The 21,588-nt window shown below is 39.0% G+C and overlaps 1 long non-coding RNA gene across 1 annotated transcript; it reads right to left on the reverse strand.

Moving 5' to 3' along the window:
- Positions 1 to 118: 118 nt before the first annotated feature.
- Positions 119 to 21,549, reverse strand: LOC116656861. The gene is made up of 3 exons (XR_004311868.1): positions 21,529 to 21,549; positions 6,405 to 6,421; positions 119 to 207 (listed from the first exon to the last, which is right to left on the reverse strand). It is a non-coding gene; the product is annotated as an uncharacterized LOC116656861 (long non-coding RNA).
- Between the last annotated feature and the right edge of the window lie 39 nt (positions 21,550 to 21,588).

Below are 21,588 nucleotides of genomic sequence, written 5' to 3' on the forward strand. Positions count from 1 at the left end.
TAGTTTCCAACTGAAAAGGAACTTTGTGTTCCCAACAAGCTTTGTGGAGGGCTACATTCACACACAATTTTCTCTCGGAACTGAGCATGTGTAGAGACATTCGTTCATCTAGCACAAAGGGAACGTGTTTCAGGAGAAACACTTAATGTGGTTTCTCAGTCTGTTTCCTTCTGCCTGTTTCAATTTCCTACAGATTACACTGTAAAACTTAATTGCAGATTTAACTTACCCATATATATGTATGTATTGTAGTTTCCAACTTAAAAGAACTTTTGTGTTCCCAAGAAGCTAGGTGATGGGCAGCTTACACAACACATATCTCTCAGAACAGAGCATGTGGAGAAAGGTTCCTTCAACTAGCACAAACGGAACGATTTGCAGGTGAAACAGTTACTCTGGTTTCTCAGTCTGTTTCCTAGTGCCGGATTCAAATTCCTGCCATTTTCAATATAAGCAGAGTTGGAGCTTCAACCTCCCTATATATAAGTAAGTTCTGTAGTTTGCAACTGAAAAGAAAATATGTTTTCTCAACATGCAAGTTGAAGGACTTCTTTCACACAAACTTATCTCTCAGAAATGAGTATCTGGAGAGACGTTCTGTTCATCTAGCACAAAGGGAATGTTTTGCATGAGAAACTTTTACTCTGGTTTCTCAGCCTGTTTCCTAATGCCGGGTTGACTTTCCTGCATTTTTGTCTGTAAAAATGAGATGGAGCTAGTACTTTCCCATATATATGTATGCAGTGTAGATAACTGGTGAAAAGAAACTTTGTGTTCCCAACAAGCTAGGTGAAGGACGGCTTTTACAAAAACTCATCTCTCCAAAATGAGCATGTGGAGAGTCATTCTTTCAGCTATCACAAAATAAACGGGTTGCAGGATAAAAACTTACTCTGATTTCTCAGTCTGTTTACTAGAGCCGGTTAAAGTTTCCTGCAGTTTTCACTGTATAACCGAGTTGTACCTCCACTTATATATGTATGCAGATTAGTTTCCCACTGAAAAGAATCTGTGTATTCCCAAAAAGCTTGATGAAATTTGGTTTTCACACACATTATCTCTCAAAACTGAGAATGTGGAGACACGTTCTTTCATCTAGCACAAAGGGAACGGTTTGCAGGAGAAACACATACTCTGTATTCTAAGTTTGTTTCCAAGTGCTGGGTTGAAATTCCTGCAGTTTTCACTGTAAAACCGACTTGAATCTAGTAACTACCGATATATATGTATGTACTGTAGTTTCCAACTTAAAAGAATCCTTGTGTTCCCAACAAGCTAGGTGAAGGACGGTTTTCACACAATCTTATCCCTCAGAACTGAGCATGTGGAGAGACTTTCGTTCAACTAGCACAAACGGAACGTGTTGAAGTTGAAACAGTTACTCTTGTTTCTCAGTCTGGTTCCAACTTCCTGTTTTAACTTCCTGCAGTTTTCACTGTAAAACCATGTTGGCGCTCGTATCTCCCTATATATATGTATGTATTGTACTTTCCAAATGAGAAGAAAAATTGTGTTCCCTACAAGCTTGGTGAAGGATGGTTTTCACACACAGTTAACTTTCAGAAATGAGCATGTGGAGACGTTCGTTCAAATAGCACAAAGGGAATGGGATGCTTGAAGAACACTTACTCTGATTTCTCAGTCTGCTTCCTAGTGCCAGTTTGATGTTCCTGCATTTTTTAATGTAGAAAAGTGTTGGAGCTAGTACCTCCCCATATATATGTATGTAGTATAATTTCCAAGTAAAAAGAATCTTTGTGTTCCCAACAAGTTAGGTGAAGGGCTGCATTCATACACACATGCCTCTCAGATTTGAGGATGAAGAGAAACGATTTTTCATTTAGCCCAAAGAGAATGGTATGCAGGAGAAACACTTACTCTGGTTTCACAGTTTCTTTCCAAGTACCAGGTTGAAATTCCTGTAGTTTTCATTGTAAAACTGATTTGGATCTAGAAAATAACCACATATATGTACGTACTGTAGTTTCCAACTGAAAAGAAAATTTGTGTTCTGAACAACATAGGTGAAGGACGGCTTTCACACAAAATTATCTCTCAGAACTGAGCATGTGGAGAGACGATCATTCAACTAGCACAAATGGAACGGGTTGCAGGAGAGACACTTACTCTGTTTTCTCAGTCTGTTTCCTTCTGCCAATTTGAATTTCCTGATATTTTCAATGTAAGACTTATTTGGAGATACAACCACACCATATAAATGTATAAAATGTAGATTCAAATTTAAAAGAAACTTTGTGTTCCCAACAAGCTAGGTGAAGTGTAGCTTACACACACATTTATCTCTAAGATCTGAGCATGTGGAGAGACATTTGTTTAACTAGCACAAACGAAGCAGGTTGCCGGAGAAACATTTACTCTGGTTTCTCAGTCTGGTTCCTATGGCCGGTTTGAATTTCCAGCAATTTTCACTGTAAACCCGTGTACTAGCTCCTACATCCCCATATATATGTATGTTTTGTAGATTCCAATTGAAAAGAAACTTTCTGTTCCCAACAAGATATGTGAAGGACGGCTTTCACACACACTATCTCTCAGAAATGAACATGTAGAGAGACATTCATTCAACTAGCACAAAGGGAACGGGTTGCATGAGAAACATTTATTCTGGTATCTCAGTCTGTTTCCTAGTGCCGGTTTGACGTTCCTGCCTTTTTCACTGTAAAACCGATTTGGTGTTATTTCCTCCCCATATATATTTACGTAGTGGAGTTTCCAACTGAAATGAAACTGTTTTCCCAACAAAGTAAGTTAAGGACGGATTTCACACACACTTATCTCTCAGAAGTTAGCATGTGGAGAGATGTTCGTTCATCTAGCACAAAGGGAAATGGTTGCCAGAGACCCATTTACTCTTGGTTCTCATACTGTTTCCTAGTGCTGGTATGAATTTCCTGCAGTTTTCTCTGTAAAACCGATTTGGAGCTGGTACCTCACCATATATATGTATGTAGTGTAGTTTGCAAATGAAAACAAACTTTGTTCCCAACCAAGTTGGTGAAGGACGGCTTTCACTCACACCTATCTCTCAAAACAGAGCATGTGGGGAGACGTTCTTTCAACTATTACAAAAGGAATGGTTTGAAGGAGAAACACTTACTTTGGTTTCTCAGTCTGTTTCCTAGTGCCGGTTTGACTTTCCTGCAGTTTACACTTTCAAAAAGAATTGGAGATAGTAACTCTCCATATATATGTATGTATGGTAGTTTCCAACTGAAAAGAATCTTTGTGTTCCCAACAAAATTTTTGAAGGGCTGCATTCACACATAATTATCTCTCAGAACTGAGCATGGAGTGAAACTTTCGTAGATCTAAAACAAATGGAACGGTTTTCAGGGGGAACACTTACTCTGGTTTCTCAGTCAGTTTCCTTCTGCTGGGTTCAATTTCCTTCAGATATCACTGTAAATCTTAATTGGCGATTGAACGTCCCCATATAATTGTATGTATTGTAGTTTCCAAATTAAAGGAACTTTTGTGTTCCCAACAAGCTACTTGAATATCGGCTTACACACAACCATATCTCTAAGAATTGAGCAGGTGGAGAGATGTTCGTTCAACTAGGACAAAAGGAACGAGTTACAGGTGAAACCGTTACTCTGGTTTCTCAGTCTGTTCCCTAGTGCCGGATTGAATTTACTGCAGTTTTCAATGTAAAACCGAATTTGAGCTTCTACATTCCCTTATAAATGTATGTAGTGCTGTTTCCAACTGAAAAGAAAATTTGTGCTCCCAACAATCTAGGAGAAGGAGGGCTTTAACACAAAATTATCTGTGAGAACTGAGTATGTGGAGAGACGTTCATTCAACTAGCACAAAGGAAAGTGTAGCAGGAGAAATAATTGTTCTGGTTTCTCATTTTGTTTCTTTGTGCCATTTTGACCTTGCAGAAGTTTTCACTGTAAAACCAATTTGGAGCTAGTACCACACTATATATATTTATGAAGTGTAGATTCTTTCTGAAGAGAAATTTTCTTTTCCCAACAAGCTATTTGATGTAAGTCATTTTCAGATATTATCTCTCAGAACTGAGCATGTGGAGAATGTTCATCAAGTAGCACAAAGGGATCGGTTTGCTTTGGAAATATTTACTCTAGTTTCTCAGTGTGTTTCCTTCTGCTGGGTTCAATTTCCTTCAGATTTCAATGTAAATCTTAATTGGAGATTGAACCTCCTCATATAAATGTATGCAATGTATTTTCCAACTTAAAGGAACTTTTGTGTTCCCAACAAGCTAGTTAATGTTCGGATTACACACAACCATATCTCTCAGAACAGAGTATGTGGAGAGACGTTCGTTCAACTAGCACAAACGGAAAGAGTTGCAGGTGAAAAAGTTACTCTGGTTTCTCAGTGTGTTTCTTAGTTTGGGTTTAAAGTTCCTGCATTTTTCAATATAAAAACGAGTTGGAGCTTGAACCAAACTCTATATATGTAAGTTCTGTAGTTTCCAACTGAAAAGAAACTTTGTGTTCCCAACAAGTTAGGTGAAGGACTTCTTTCACACAGACTTATCTCTCAGATCTGAGCATGTGTAGGGACGATCGTTCATCTTGCACAAAGGGAACGGTTTGCAGGAGAAACACATACTCCGGGTTCACATTCTGTTTTCTAGTGTTGGTTTGAAATTCCTGCAGTTTTCACTGAAATACCGAGTTAGATCTAGTTCTTCCCCAAATATATGTATTTTATGTAGTTTGCAACTGAAAAGAAACTTTGTGTTCCCAACAAACTATGTGAAAGACGGCTTTCACACACAGTTATTTCTCAGAACTGAGGATGTGGAGAGAGGTTCATTCATCAAGCACAATGGATTAGGTTTTCAGGAGAAACACTTACTCTGGTTTCTCAGTCTTTTTCCTTCTGCCGGTATGAATTCCTTTCAGATTTCTCTGTAAAACTTATTTTGAGATAGAACTTCCCCATATATATATAAATAGTGAATTATCCAAAAGAAAAGAAATTTTGTGTTCCCAACAAGCTTGTTGAATTACGGCGTTCACACTCACTCATCCCTCAAAACTGAGCATGTGGAGAGGAGTTACTTCATCTAGCACAAAAGGAATGTAATGTAAGAGAAAAATTTACTCTGGTTCTCAGTCAGGTTCCTGGTGCCGGATTGAAGTTACTGCAATTGTCACTGTAAAACCAAGTTGGAGTTCGTACCTCCCCATATGTATGTACGTATTGTAGTTTCCAACTTAAAGAAAGTTTGTGTTCCCAACAAGAAAGGTAAAGGGCGGATTAGACACACACTTATCTCTCAGAACTGACCATGTAAAGAGAAGTTCTTTCAACTACCACAAACGGAATGGATTGCAGGACAAAAATTTACTCTGGTTCTCAGTCTGTTTCCGAGTGCCAGTTAGAAGTTCCTGATGTTTTCACTGTAAATCCGACTTTGAGCTAGTACTTCACCTTATAGATGTACATAGTGAAGTATCCAACTGAAAAGAAACTTTGTGTTCCCAACAAGTTAGTTGAAGGACGGCGTTCATACCCACTCATCTCTCAGAACTAAGCATATAGAGAGACGTTCATTCAAAAAGCACAAACGGGTTGCAGGAAAAACAATTACTCTATTTCCTCAGTGTGTTTCCGAGTGCTAGATTGAAGTTCCTGCAGTTTTCACAGTAAAACAGTGTTGGAGCTTGTACCTTCCCTTACATAGTTATGTAGTGTATTTAACAACTGAAAAGAAACTTTTCGTTGCAAACAAGCTATGTGAAGGACGGCTTTCTCACACACTTATCTCTCAGAACTGAGCATGTAGGGAAATGTTCGTTCAACTAGCACAATAGGAACTTGTTGCATTGGAAACTCTTTCTCTGGTTTCTCAGTCTGTTTCCTAGTGCCGGTTTGATGTTCCTGCAGTTTCCTCTGTAAAACCGATTTGGAGCTGGTAGCTCCCAAATAAATTTATGAAGGTTAGCTTCCAACTAAAAAGAAACTTTGTGTTCCCAACAATCTAGTTGAAGGGCGGCTTTAACACATAATTATATCTCAGAACTGAGCATGTGGAGAGACGTTCATTCAACTAACACAAAGGGAACGGTTTAGAAGTCAAACACTTACTCTGGTTTCTCAGTCTATTTTCTAATGCCGGTTTCAGGTTCCTGAAATTTTCACTGTAAAACACAGTTGGAGCTAGTACCTCACCATATATATGTCTGTTGTGTAATTTCCATTTGAAAAGAATCTTTGTGTTCCCAACAATCTAGGTGAAGAACGGTTTTCACAAACATTTACCTCTCAGAACTGAGCATGTGGAGAGACGTTCGTTCAACTAGCACAAAGGGAATAGTTTGCAGGAGATACCCTTACTCTGGTTTCTGATTCTGTTTCCCAGTGCCGGTTTGAAGTCCCTGAAGTTTTCACTTTAAAACAGGGTTGGAGCTTGTACCTCTCCATACATATGTTTGTAGTGTGTTTACCAACTTAAAAGAAACTTTTTGTTCCCAAAACGTTATGTGAAGTACTGCTTTCTCACACACTTATCTCTCAGAACTGAGCATGTGGGGGAGACGTTCGTTCAACCAGCAAAATGGTTATGGGTTGCAGGGGAAACAGATACTGTTGTTTCTCAGTCTGTTTCCTAGTGCCGGTTTTACATCCTGCAGTTTTTACTGTCGAAAAGATTTGGAGCTAATAACTCTCCATATATATGTATGTAGTGGATTTTCCAACTGAAGAGAAAATTTGTGTTCCCTACTAGCTTGGTGAAGCGCTGCATTCACACACACTTATCTCTCAGAATGAGCATGTGGAGAGATGTTCGTTCAACTTGTACAAAGGGAACGGTTTACAGAAGAAACAATTACACTGTATTCTCAGTCGGTTTGCGAGTGCCGCTTAAAGGTTCCTGCAGTTTTCACTTTTAAACAGAGTTGGAGCTAGAACTTCCCCATATATATATATGTAGTTTAGTTTCCAATTGTAAAGAAACTTAGTGTTCCCTACAAGCTAGTTGAAGGACGTGTTTCACACACACTTATCTCTCAAAACTGGGCATGTGTAGAGAGGTTCATTCATCCAGCACAAACGGAATGTGTTGCAGGAGGAACACTTTGGATTCTCAGTCTGTTTCCTTCTGCAGGTTTGAATTTCCTGCAGTTTTCACTGTAAACTTTATTTGGAGACACAACCTCCCCATATATATGTATGTTTTGTAGTTTCCATCTTAAATGAACTTTGTGTTCCCAAGAAGCTAAGTGAAGGGCGGCTTACACAAACATTTATCCCTCAGAACTGAGCACGTGGAGAGAAGTTCATTCAACAAGCACAAACGAAACTGGTTGCAGGAGAAATATATACTCTGGTTTCTCAGTCTGGTTCCTCATGCCGGTTTGAAGTTCCTGCATTTTTCACTGTAGAAACGAGTAGAAGCTCGAACCTCCCCTTATATATGTATATATTATAATTTCCAAGTGAAAAGAATCTTTCTGTTCCCAGCAAGCTAGGTGAAGTGTTGCTTTCACAGACAATTATATCTCAGAACTGTGCATGAAGTTAAACGTTCATTCATTTAACCCAAAGGGAACGGTATGCATGTGAAGAACTTACTGTGGTTTCAGAGATTGTTTCCTAGTGCCGGGATGAAATTCCTGCAGTTTTCACTGTAAAACCGACTTGGATCTTGTAACTACCGATATATATGTATGTACTGTAGTTTCCAACTTAAAAGAATCCTTGTGTTCCCAACAAGCTAAGTGAAGGACGGTTTTCACACAATCTTATCCCTCAGAACTGATCATGTGGAGAGAGTTTCATTCATCTAGCACAAACGGAACGTGTTGAAGTTGAAACAGTTACTCTTGTTTCTCAGTCTGGTTCCAAATTCCCGTTTTAACTTCCTGCAGTTTTCACTGTAAAACCAAGTTGACGCTCGTACCTCCCTATATATGTATGTATTGTACTTTCCAAATGAGAAAAAAATTTGTGTTCCCTACAAGCTTGGTGAAAGACGGTTTTCACACACAGTTAACTTTCAGAAATGAGCATGTGGAGACGTTCGTTCAAATAGCACAAAGGGAATGGGATGCTTGAGGAACACTTACACTGAATTCTCAGTCTGCCTCCTCGTGCCATTTTGATGTTCCTGCATTTTTTAATGTAAAAAAGTGTTGGAGCTAGTACCTCCCCATATATATGTATGTAGTATAATATCCAAGTTAAAAGAATCTTTGTGTTCCCAACAAGCTAGATGAAATGCTGCATTCACACACACATATCTCTCAGAATTGAGGAGGAAGAGAAACTTTTGTTCATTTAGCCCAAAGAGAATGGTATGCAGGAGAAACACTTACTCTGGTTTCACAGTTTCTTTCCTAGAACTGGGTTGAAATTCCTGTAGTTTTCATTGTAAAACTGATTTGGATCTAGTAATTACCCATATATATGTACGTACTGTAGTTTCCAACTTAAAAGAATCTTTGTGTTCTGAACAACCTAGGTGAAGGACTGCTTTCACACAAAATTATCTCTCAGAACTGAGCATGTGGAGAGACGTTTGTTCATATAGCACAAATGGAACGGGTTGCAGGAGAAACATTTACTGTGTTTCTCAGTCTGTTTCCTTCTGCCAAATTGAATTTCCTGATAGTTTCAATGTAAGTCTTATTTGGAGATACAACCACACCATAAAAATATTTGAAATGTAGATTCAAAGTTAAAAGAAACTTTGTGTTCACAACAACCTAGGTGAAGTGCAGCTTACACACACATTTATCTCTAAGATCTGAGCATGTGGAGAGACGTTTGTTCATCTAGCACAAACGGAACGTGTTGCCGGAGAAACATTTACTCTGGTTTCTCAGTCTGGTTCCTATGGCCGGTTTGAATTTCCAGCAATTTTCACTGTAAACCCGTGTACTAGCTCCTACATCCCCATATATATGTATGTTTTGTAGATTCCAAATGAAAAGAACTTTCTGTTCCCAAAAAGATATATGAAGGACGGCTTTCACACACACTATCTCTCAGAAATCAACATTTAGAGAGAAGTTCGTTCAACTATCACAAAGGGAACGGGTTGCATGAGTAACATTTACTCTGGTATCTCAGTCTGTTTCCTAGTGCCGGCTTGACTTTCCTGCCTTTTTCACTGTAAAACCGATTTGGTGTTATTTCCTCCCCGTATATATTTACGTAGTGTAGTTTCCAACTGAAATGAAACTGTTTTCCCAACAAAGTAAGTTAAGGACGGATTTCACACGCACTTATCTCTCAGAAGTTAGTATGTGGAGAGATGTTCGTTCATCTAGCACAAAGGAAATGGTTGCAGGAGGCCCATTTACTCTTGGTTCTCATACTGTTTCCTAGTGCTGTTTTGAATTTCCTGCAGTTTTCTCTGTAAAACCAATTTGGAGCTAGTACCTCACCATATATATGTATGTAGTGTAGTTTGCAAATGAAAATAAACTTTGTTCCCAACCAAGTTGGTGAAGGACGGCTTTCACTCACACCTATTACTCAAAACAGAGCATGTGGGGAGACGTTCTTTCAACTATTACAAAAGGAATGGTTTGAAGGAGAAACACTTACTTGGGTTTCTCAGTCTGTTTCCTAGTGCCGGTTTGACATTCCTGCAGTTTACACTTTCAAAAAGAATTGGAGATAGTAAATCTCCATATATATGTATGTATGGTAGTTTCCAACTGAAAAGAATCTTTGTGTTCCCAACAACATATTTGAAGGGCTGCATTTACACATACTTATCTCACAACTGAGCATGGAGTGAAACAATCGTACATCTAAAACAAATGGAACGGGTTTCAGGGGAAACACTCACTCTGGTTTCTCACTCAGTTTCCTTCTTCCGGGTTCAATTTCCTTCAGATATCACTGTAAATCTTAATTGGCGATTGAACGTCCCCATATAATTGTATGTATTGTAGTTTCCAAATTAAAGGAACTTTTGTGTTCCCAACAAGCTTTTTGAATGTCGGCTTACACACAACCATATCTCTAAGAATTGAGCAGGTGGAGAGATGTTCGTTCAACTAGGACAAAAGGAACGAGATGCAGGTGAAACCGTTACTCTGGTTTCTCAGTCTGTTCCCTAGTGCTGGGTTGAATTTACTGCAGTTTTCACTGTAAAACCGAATTTCAGCTTGTACATCCCCTTATAAATGTATGTAGTGCTGTTTCCAACTGAAAAGAAAATTTGTGCTCCCAACAATTTAGGAGAAGGACGGCTTTAACACAAAATGATCACTGAGAACTGATTATGTGTAGAGACGTTCATTCAACTAGCACAAAAGAAAGTGTAGCAGGAGAAATAATTGCTCTGGTTTCTCAGTCTGTTTCTTTGTGCATTTCTGAACTTCCAGAAGTTTTCACTGTAAAACCAACTTAGAACTAGTATCACACCATATAACTGTATGAAGTGTAGATTCCTTCTGAAGAGACATTTTCTTTTCCCAACAAGCAATTTAATGTAAGTCATTCTCAGACATTATCTCTCAGAACTGAGCATGTGGAGAATGTACATTCAACTAGCACAAAGGGATCGGGTTGCATGGGAAATATTTACTCTAGTTTCTCAGTATGTACCCTTCTGCCGGGTTCAATTTCCTTCAGATTTCACTGTAAATCTCAATTGGAGATTGAACCTCCTCATATAAATGTATGCAATGTATTTTCCAAATTAAAGGAACTTTTGTGTTCCCAACAAGCTAGTTGAAGGACTTCTTACACACAGACTTATCTCTCAGAAATGAGCATGTGTAGGGACGATCGCTCATCTTGCACAAAGGGAATGGTTTGCAGGAGAAACACATACTCTGGGTTCACATTCTGTTTCTTAGTGTCGGTTTGAAATTCCTGCAGTTTTCTCTGAAATACCGAGTTAGATCTAGTTCTTCCCGATATATATGTATGTTATGTAGATTTCAACTGAAAAGGAACTTTGTGTTCCCAACAAGATATGTGAAAGAGGGCTTTCACACACGTTATTTCTCAGAACTGAGGATGTGGAGAGAGGTTTGTTCATCAAGCACAATGGATTAGGGTTTCAAGAGAAACACTTACTCTGGTTTCTCAGTCTGTTTCCTTCTGCCGGTATGAATTTCTTTCAGATTTCTCTGTAAAACTTATTTTGAGATAGAACCTCCCCATATATATATAAGTACTGAATTACCCAACTAAAAAGAAATTTTGTGTTCCCAACAAGCTTGTTGAAGTACGGCATTCACACTCACTTATCTCTCAAATCTGAGCTTTTGGAGAAGCATTCGTTCATCTAGCACAAACGGATTGGAATGCAGGAGAAAAATTTACTCTGGTTCTCAGTCAGGTTCCTGGTGCCGGATTTAAGTTCCTGCAGTTGTCACTGTAAAACCGAGTTGGAGTTCGTACCTCCCCATATATATGTACGTATTTTAATTTCCAATGTAAAGAGTTTGTGTTCCCAACAAGCAAGGTAAATGGCGGATTACACACACACTTATCTCTCAGAACTGAGCATGTGAGGAGAAGTTCGTTCAACTACCACAAACGGAATGGATTGCAGGACAAATATTTACTTTGGTTCTCAGTCTGTTTCCGAGTGCCAGTTAGAAGTTCCTGCTGTTTTCACTGTAAATGCGAGTTTGAGCTAGTACTTCACCTTATATATGTACGTAGTGAAGTATCCAACTGAAAAGAAATTTTGTGTTCCCAACAAGTTAGTTGAAGGACGGCGTTAACACCCACTTATCTCTCAGAACTGAGCATATAGAGAGACGTTCATTCAACAAGAACAAACGGGTTGCAGGAGAAACATTTACTCCATTTCCTCAGTCAGTTTCCTAGTACCAGATTGAAGTTCCTGCAGTTTTCACAGTTAAAAAGTGTTGGAGCTTGTACATTCCCTTACTTAGTTATTTACGGTATTTAACAACTGAAAAGAAACTTTTTGCTCCAAACAAGCTATGTGAAGGACTGGTTTCTCACACACTTATCCCTCAGAACTTAGCAAGTAGGGAGAAGTTCATTCAACTAGCACAATAGGAACTTGTTGCAGGGGAAACACTTTCTCTGGATTCTAAGTCTGTTTCCTAGTGCCAGTTTTGTCTTCCTGCATTTTTCTCTGTAAATCCGATTTGGAGCTGGTAGCTCCCAAATAAATTTATGAAGGGTAGCTTCTAACTGAAAAGAAACTTTGTGTTCCAAACAATCTACTTGAAGTGTGGCATTAACACATAATTATCTCTCAGAACTGAGCATGTGGAGAGATGTTCATTCAACTAACTCAAAGGGAACGGTTTAGTAGTCAAACACTTACTCTGTTTTCCCAGTCTATTTCCAAGTCCCGGTTTCAGGTTCCTGAAATTTTCACTTTAAAACACAGTTGGAGCTAGTACATCACCATATATATGTCCGTCGTGTAATTTCCAACTGAAAAGAAACTTTGTGTTCCCAACAATCTAGGTGAAGGCAGTTCTCACAAAATTTTACCTCTCAGACCTGAGCATGTGGAGAGATGATCGTTCAACTATTACAAACTGAATGGTTTGCAGGAGATACCCTTACTCTGGTTTCTGATTGTGTTTCCCAGTGCCGGTTTGAAGTCCCTGAAGTTTTCACTGTAAAACCGGGTTGGAGCTTGTACCTATCCATACATATGTATTTATGGTATTTACCAACTGAAAAGAAACTCTTTGTTCTCAAAAAGTTATGTGAAGTACGGCTTTCTCACACACTTATCAGTCAGAACTGATCATGTGGGGAGACGTTCGTTCAACCAGCACAATGGGTATGGGTTGCAGGGAAACATATTCTCTGGTTCCTCAGTCTGTTTCCTAGTGCCGGTTTTACAATCCTGCAGTTTTCACTGTCGAAAAGATTTGGAGCTAATAACTCTCCATATAAGCGTATGTAGTGGATTTTCCAACTGAAGAGAAAATTTGTGTTCCCTACTAGCTTGGTGAAGCGCTGCATTCACACACACTTATCTCTCAGAATGAGCATGTGGAGAGATGTTCGTTCAACTAGTACAAAGGGAACGGTTTACAGGAGAAACAATTACTCTGTATTCTCAGTCGGTTTGTGAGTGCCGCTTAAAGGTTCCTGCAGTTTTCACTTTTAAATGGAGTTGGAGCTAGTACCTCCCCATATATATATATGTAGTTAGTTTCCAACTGTAGAGAAACTTAGTGTTCCCTACAAGCTAGGTGAAGGACGTGTTTCACACACACTTATCTCTCAAAACTGGGCAAGTGTAGAGACGTTCATTCATCCAGCACAAACGAAATGTTTTGCAGGAGAAACATTCTGGATTCTCAGTCTGTTTCCTTCTGCAGGTTTGAATTTCCTGCAGTTTTCACTGTAAACATTATTTGGAGACACAACCTCCCCTTATATATGTATGTTTTGTAGTTTCCATCTTTAAAGAAACTTTGTGTTCCCAAGAAGCTAAGTGAAGTTCAGCTTACACAAACATTTATCCCTCAGAACTGAGCACGTGGAGAGAAATTCATTGAACTAGCACAAACGAAACAAGTTGCAGGAGAAACATTTACTCTGGTTTCTCAGTCTGTTTCCTCGTGCCGGTTTGAAGTTCCTGCACTTTTCACTGTAGAAACGATTTGGAGCTCGAACCTACCCATATATATGTATATATTGTAGTTTCCAACTGAAAAGAAACTTTGTGTTCCCAATAAGCTAGTTGAAGGGCTTGTTTCACACAAACTTATCTCTCAGAAATGTGTATCTGGAGAGACGTTCATTTCAACTAGCACAAAGGGAACGTTTTGTATGAGAAACATTTACTCTGGTTTCTCAGCTGTTTCCTAATGCCAGGTTGACTTTCCTGCATTTTTGTCTTTAAAAACGAGTTGGAGCTAGTACCTTCCATATATATGTATGCAGTGTAGATAACTGGTGAAAAGAAACTTTGTGTTCTCAACAAGCTAGGTGAAGGACTGTTTTTACAAAAATTCATCTCTCCGAAATGAGCATGTGGAGAGTCGTTATTTCAGCTATCACAAAACAAACGGTTTGCAGGATAAACACGTACTCTGATTTCTCAGTCTGTTTGCTAGAGCCGGTTAAAGGTTCCTGCAGTTTTCAATGTATAACCGAGTTGTACATCCACATATATATGTATGCAGATTTGTTTCCCACTGAAAAGAAACTGTGTATTCCCAAAAAGCTTGGTGAAATTTGGTTTCCACACACATTATCTCTCAAAACTGTGAATGTGGAGAGACGTTCTTTCATCAAGCACAAAGGGAACGGTTTGCAGAAGAAACACATACTCTGTTTTCTCAGTTTGTTTCCAAGTGCCGGGTTGAAATTCCTGCAGTTTTCACTGTAAAACTGACTTGGATCTAGTAACTACCGATATATATGTATGTACTGTAGTTTCCATCTTCAAAGAATCCTTGTGTTCCCATCAAGCTAGGTGAAGGAAGGCTTTCACACAAACTTATCCCTCAGAACTGAGCATGAGGAGAGACTTTCATTCATCTAGCACAGACGGAACGTGTTGAATTTGAAACAGATACTCTTGTTTCTCAGTCTGGTTCCAACTTCCTGTTTTAACTTCCTGCATTTTTCACTGTAAAACCATGTTGGCGCTCGTACCACCCTATATATATGTATGTATTGTACTTTCCAAATGAGAAGAAATTTTGTGTTCCCTACAAGCTTGGTGAATGACGGTTTTCACACACAGTTAACTTTCAGAAATGAGCATGTGGAGACGTTCGTTCAAATAGCACAAAGGGAATGGGATGCTTGAGGAACACTTACACTGATTTTTCAGTCTGTTTCCTAGTGCCCGTTTGATGTTCCTGCATTTTTTAATGTAGAAATGTGTTGGAGCTAGTTCCTCCCCATATATATGTATGTAATATAATTTCCAAGTAAAAAGAATCTTTGTGTTCCCAACAAGCTAGGTGAAGGTCTGCATAGACACAAACATATATCTCAGATTTGAGGATGAAGAGAAAATTTCGTTCATTTAGCCCAAAGAGAACCGTATGCAGGAGAAACACTTACTCTGGTTTCACAGTTTCTTTCCTAGTACCGGGTTGAAAAACCTGTAGTTTTCATTGTAAAACTGATTTGGATATAGTAACTACCCATATAGTTGTACGTACTGTAGTTTCCAACTGAAAAGGAACTTTGTGTTCTGAACAACCTAGGTGAAGGACGGCTTTCACACAAACTTATCTCTCAGAACTGAGCATGTGGAGACACGTTTGTTCAACTAGCACAAACGGAACGGGTTGCCGGAGAAACATTTACTCTTGTTTCACAGTCTGGTTCCTAGTGCTGTTTTGTATTTCCTGCATATTCACTCTAAAACCGAGTTGGAGCTCCTACATCCCCATATATATGTAAGATTTGTAGATTCCAAATGAAAAGAAACTTTATGTTCCCAACAAGATATATGAAGGACGGCTTTCACACACACTATCTCTCAGAAATGAAAATGTAGAGAGACGTTCATTCAAGTATCAAAAGAGAACGATTTGCTTGAGGAACACATACTCTGATTTTTCAGTCTGCTTTAGTGTCGGTTTGACGTTTCTGCAATTTTCACTTTAAAACGGTGTTGGAGATAGTACCTCCAATTTAAATGTAAGTATTTTTGTTTACAACTGAAAATAACCTTTGTGTTCCCAACAAACTACGTGAAGGACGGCTTTTGCACACATTTCTCTCTTAGAAATGATCATGTGGAGAGACGTTCATTAATTTAGCACAAAGGTGTCAGGTTGCAGGAGAAACACTTACTCTGGTTTCTCAGTCTGTTTCCTAGGTCCGGTTTGAAGTTCCTGCAGTTTTCACTGTAAACCAAGTTTGAACTAATACCTCCCCATATATATGTACGTAGTGAATTATCCTACTGAAAAGAAATTTTGTGTTCCAAACAAGCTTCTAGAACGACGGCTTTCACACAGAGTTTTCTCTAAAATTTGAGCATGTGGAGAGAATTTCATTCAACTAGCACAAAATGAACGGAATGCAGGAGAAAAATTTACTCTGGTTTCTCAGTCAGGTTCCTAGTGCCGGTTTGATGTTCCTGCAGTGATCACTGCTAAAATGAGTTGGAGCTCGTAGCTCCCCATATATATGTATGTATTGTTGTTTCCAGCTGAAAAGAAACCATGTGTTCCCAACAAGATAGGTGAAGTACGGCTTTCACACACACTTATCTCTAAGAAATGAGCATGAGCAGAGAAGATTTTTCAACTAGCAAAAAAGAAACGGATTGCAGTAGAAACACTTTCTCTGGTTTCTCAGTCTGTTTCCTAGTGTCAGTTTGAAGTTCCTGCTGTTTTCACAGTAAAAGAGTGTTGGAGCTTGTACCTTCTCATACATATGTATGTAGTGTATTTACCAACAGGAAACAAATTTTGTGTTCCCAAAAAGCTATGTGAAGGAAGTCTTTCACACACAATCATGTGTCAGAAATGAGCATGTGGAGAGATGTTCGTTTAACTACCACAAACGGAACGAGTTGCAGGTGAAACAGTTACTCTGGTTTCTCAGTCTGTTCCTTAGTGCCGGTTTAAAGTTCCTGCATTTTTCAATTTAAAACCGAGTTGGAGCTTGAACAATTCTATATATATATATATATATGTTCTGTAGTTTCCAACTGAAAACAAAATTTGCGTTCCCAACAAGCTAGGTGAAGGACTTCTTTCACACAGACTTATCTGTCAGAACTGAGCATGTGTAGGGACGATAGTTCATCTTGCACAAAGGGAATGGTTTGCAGGAGAAACACATACTCCGGGTTCACATTCTGTTTCCTAGTGTCAGTTTGAAATTCCTGCAGTTTTCACTGAAATACTGAGTTAGATCTAGTTCTTCCCCAAATATATTTAGGTTATGTAGGTTGCAACTGAAAAGAAACTCTGTGTTCCCAACAAACTATGTGAAAGACGGCTTTCACACACAGTTATTTCTCAGAACTGAGGATGTGGAGAGACGTTCGTTCATCTAGCACAAATGGAATGGGTTTCAGCATGAACACTTACTCTGGTTTCTCAGTCAGTTTCCTTCTGCCGGTTTGAATTTCTTTCAGATTTCACTGTAAAACAAATTTTGAGATTGAAACTCCCCATATATATATAAGTAGTGAATTATCCAACAGAAAAGAACTTTTGTGTTCCCAACAAGCTTGTTGAAGTACGGCTTTCACACTCACTTATCTCTCAAACCTGAGCATGTGGAGAGAGGTTCTTTCATCTAGCACAAAAGGAACGGAATGCAGGAGAAAAATTTACTCTGGTTCTCAGTCAGGTTCCTAGTGCCAGATTGATTTTCCTGCAGTTCTCAGTGTAAAACCCAGTTGGAGTTCATACCTCCCCATATATATGTATGTATTGTAGTTTCCAACTTAAACAAACCGTGTGTTCCAAACAAGCAAGGAAAAGGGCGGTTTACACACACACTTATCTTTCAGAACTGAGCATATGAAGAGAATTTCGTTCAACTACCACAAATGGAACAGATTGCAGGACAAAAATTTACTCTGGTTCTCAGTCTGTTTCCGAGTGCCAGTATGAAGTTCCTGCAATTTTCACTGTAAATCCGAATTTGAGCTAGTACTTCACCTTATATATGTACGTAGTGAAGTATCCAACTGAAAAGAAACTTTGTGTTCCCATCAAGTTAGTTGAAGGACAGCATTCACAAACACTTATCTCTCAGAACTGAGGATATAGAGAGACGTTCACTCAACATGGACAAACGGGTTGCAGGAGAAACAGTTACTCTATTTCCTCAGTCTGTTTCCTAGTGCTGGAATGAAGGTGCTGCATGTTTCACAGTAAAACACTGTTGGAGCTTGTACCTTCCCTTACATATGTATGTAGTGTATTTAACAACTGAAAAGAAACTTTATGTTCCAAACAAGGTATCTGAAGGACGGCTTTCTCTCACACTTTTCTCTCAGAACTGAGCATGTAGGGAGATGTTCTTTCAACTAGCACAATGGGAATTTGTTGCAGGGGAAACACGTTCTCTGGTTTCTCAGTCTGTTTCCTTGTGCCGGTTAGACATTCCTGCCTTTTTCACTGTAAAAACGAGTTGGTGTTATGTCCTCCCCATATATATTTACGTAGTGTAGTTTCCAGCTGAAAATAAACTGTTTTCCCAACAAGGAAAGTTAAGGACGGCTTTCACACACACTTATCTCTCAGAACTTAGCATGTGGAGAGATGTTCTTTCATCTAGCACCACGGGAACTGGTTGCAGGAGACCCATTTACTCTTGGTTCTCATACTTTTTCCTAGTGCTGGTTTGAATTTCCTGCAGTTTTCCCTGTAAAACTGATTTGGGGCTAGTACCTCACCATAAATATGTATGTAGTGTAGTTTGCAAATGAAAACAAACTTTGTTCCCAACCAAGTTGTTGAAGGATGGCTTTCACTCACACCTAACTCTCAAAACTGAGCATGTGGGGAGAAGTTCGTTCAACTACTACAAAGGAATGGTTTGAAGGAGAAACACTTACTTTGGTTTCTCAGTCTGTTTCCTAGTGCCGGTTTGACATTCCTGCAGTTTTCACTGTCGAAAAGATTTGGAGCTAATAACTCACCGTATAAATGTCTGTCATGTAATTTCCAACTGAAAAGAATCTTTGTGTTCCATACAATATAGGTGATTGACGGTTTTCACACACAATTACCTCACAGAACTGGGCATTTGGAGAGAAGTTCATTCAACTAGCAAAATGTGAAAGGGTTTCAGGTGAAACACTGACTCTTGTTTCTCAGTCTGTTTCTTAGTGCCGGTTTGAAGTACCTGCATTTTTCACTGTAGAAAAGAGTTGCAGCTTGTACCTCCCCATATATATATGTTTGTAGTGCAGTTTCAAAATAAAAAGAATCTTTGTGTTCCCAACAAGCTAGGTGAAGGGTTGCTTTCACACACAATTATATCTCACAACTGTGCATGAAGATAGACGTTCATTCATTTTGCCCAAGGGGAACGTTATGCATGTGAAAAACTTACTCTCTTTTCACAGTTTGTTTCCTAGTGCCGGGTTGAAATTTCTGCAGTTTTCACTGTAAAACCGATTGGATCTAGTAATTACCCATATATATGAATGTACTGTAGTTTCCAACTGAAAAGGAACTTTGTGTTCCCAACAAGCTATGTGAAGGAAGACTTTCACACACACAATTTCACAGAAATGGACATGTGGAGAGAAGCTTGTTCAACTAGCACAAGGGAATGGTTTGCTTGAGAAACACTTAATCTGATTTCTCAGTCTGTTTCCTAGTGCCTGTTTGACGTTCCTTCAGTTTTCACTGTAAAATCGTGTTGGAGCGAGTACCTCCCCATATATATGTATGGGGAGCAGTTTGCAACTAGAAAGAAACTCTGTGTTCCCAACAAGCTAGGTGAAGGATGGCTTTCACACACACTTATCTCTCAGAACTGAGCATGCAGAGAGACGTTCGTTCATCTAGCACAAAGGGAACGTGTTGCAGGTGGAACTTTTACTCTGGTCTCTCAGTCAGGTTCCTAGTGCTGGTTTGAAATTCCTGCAGTTATCACTGTAAAACTGAGTTGGAGGTCGTACCTTCCCATATATATATATGTATTGCATTTCCAACTGAAAAGGAACCTTGTGTTCCCAACAAGCTAATTGAAGTATGGATTTACACACACTTATCTCTAATAACTGAGCATGAGGAGAGAAGTTCTTTCAACTAGCAGAAAAGAAACGGATTGCAGTAGAGACACTTCCTCTAGATTCTCAGGCTGTTCCCTAGTGTCGCTATGAAGTTCCTGCTGTTTTCACAGTAAAAGAGTGTTGGAGCTTTTACCTTCTGATACATATCTATGTAGTGCATTTACCAACAGAAAACAAACTTTGTGTTCCCAACAAGCTAGGTGAAGGAAGTCTTTCACACACAATCATGTGTCAGAAATGATCATGTGGAGAGACGTTCGTTCAACTAGCACAAAGGGAACAGTTTGCATGGGAATCATTTACTCTGGTGTCAGCCTGTTTTCTAGGTCCAGTTTGAAGTTCCTGCCTTTTTCACTGTAAATCCGAGTTGGTGTTATTTCCTCCCCATATATATTTACGTAGTGTAGTTTCCAACTGAAAAGACACTGTTTTCCCACCAAAGTTAGTTAAGGACGGCTTTCACACACACTTATCTCTCAGAACTTAGCATGTGGAGAGATGTCCGTTCATCTAGCACAAAGGGAACTGGTTGCAGGAGACCCATTTACTCTTGGTTCTCATATTGTTTCCTAGAGCTGGTTTGAATTTCCTGCAGTTTTCTCTGTAAAACCGATTTGGTGCTAGTACCTCACCATATATATGTATGTAGTGTAGTTTGTAAATGAAAACAAACTTTGTTATCAACACAGTTGTTGAAGGAGAGCTTTCACTCACACCTATCTCTCAAACCTGAGCATGTGGGGAGACGTTCGTTCAACTACTACAAAGGGAATGGTTTGAAGGAGAAGCACTTACTTTAGTGTCTTATTCTGTTTCCTAGCGCCGGTTTGACATTCCTTTAGTTTACACTGTCGAGAAGAATTGGAGCTAGTAACTCTCCATATGTATGTATTTAATGTATATTCAAACTGAAAAGAATCTTTGTGTTCCCAAAAAAATTTTTGAAGTGCTGCATTCACACACACATATCACTCAGAACTGAGCATAGAGAGAAACATTTGTTCATCTAACACAAATGGAACGGGTTTAAGGGGGAACATGTATTCTGGTTTCTCAGTCACTTTCATTCTGCCGGGTTCAATTTCCTTCAGATTTCACCGTTAATCTTAATTGGCGATTGAACCTCCCGATATAAATGTATGTATTGTAGTTTCCATCTTAATGGAAATTTTGTGTTCCCTTCAAGCTAGTTGAAGGTCGGCTTACACACAACCATATCTCTCAGAATGGAGCATGTGGAGAGACGTTCCTTCAACTAGCACAAAAAGAACGAGGTGCAGGTGAAACAGTTACTCTGGTTTCTCAGTCTGTTCCCTAGTGCCGGATTGATTTTATTGCAGTTTTCAATGTAAAACTGAATTTGAGCTTGTATAGTCCCTTATAATTGTATGTAGTTCTGTTTCAATCTGAAAAGAAAATTTGTGCTCCCAACAATCTTGGAGAAGGACAGCTTAACACAAAATTACCTCTGAGAACTGAGTATATGGAGAGACGTTCATTCATCTAGCTCAAAGAAAGTGTAGCAGGAGAAATAATTGCTCTCTGTTCTCATTCTGTTTCCTTCTGCCATTTTGAACTTCCAGGAGTTTTCACTGTAAAACAAATTTGGAGCTAGTACCTCACCATATATATGTATGAAGTGTAGAATCCTTCTGAAGAGAAATTTTCATTTCCCAACAAGCTATTTGATGTAAGTCATTCTCAGACATTATCTCTCTGAACTGAGCATGTGGAGAATGTTCATTCAACTAGCACAAAGGGAATGGGTTGCATGGGAAATATTTACTCTTTTTTCTCAGTCTGATTCCTTCTGCCGGGTTCAATTTCCTTCAGATTTCAATGTAAATCTTAATTTGAGATTGAACCTCCTCATATAAATTTATGCATGGTACTTTCCTACTTAAAGGAAATTTTTTTTGTTCCAA

The sequence above is a fragment of the Camelus ferus genome, chromosome 16 (assembly GCF_009834535.1).
Source record: "Camelus ferus isolate YT-003-E chromosome 16, BCGSAC_Cfer_1.0, whole genome shotgun sequence".
Classification (NCBI taxonomy): domain Eukaryota; kingdom Metazoa; phylum Chordata; class Mammalia; order Artiodactyla; family Camelidae; genus Camelus; species Camelus ferus.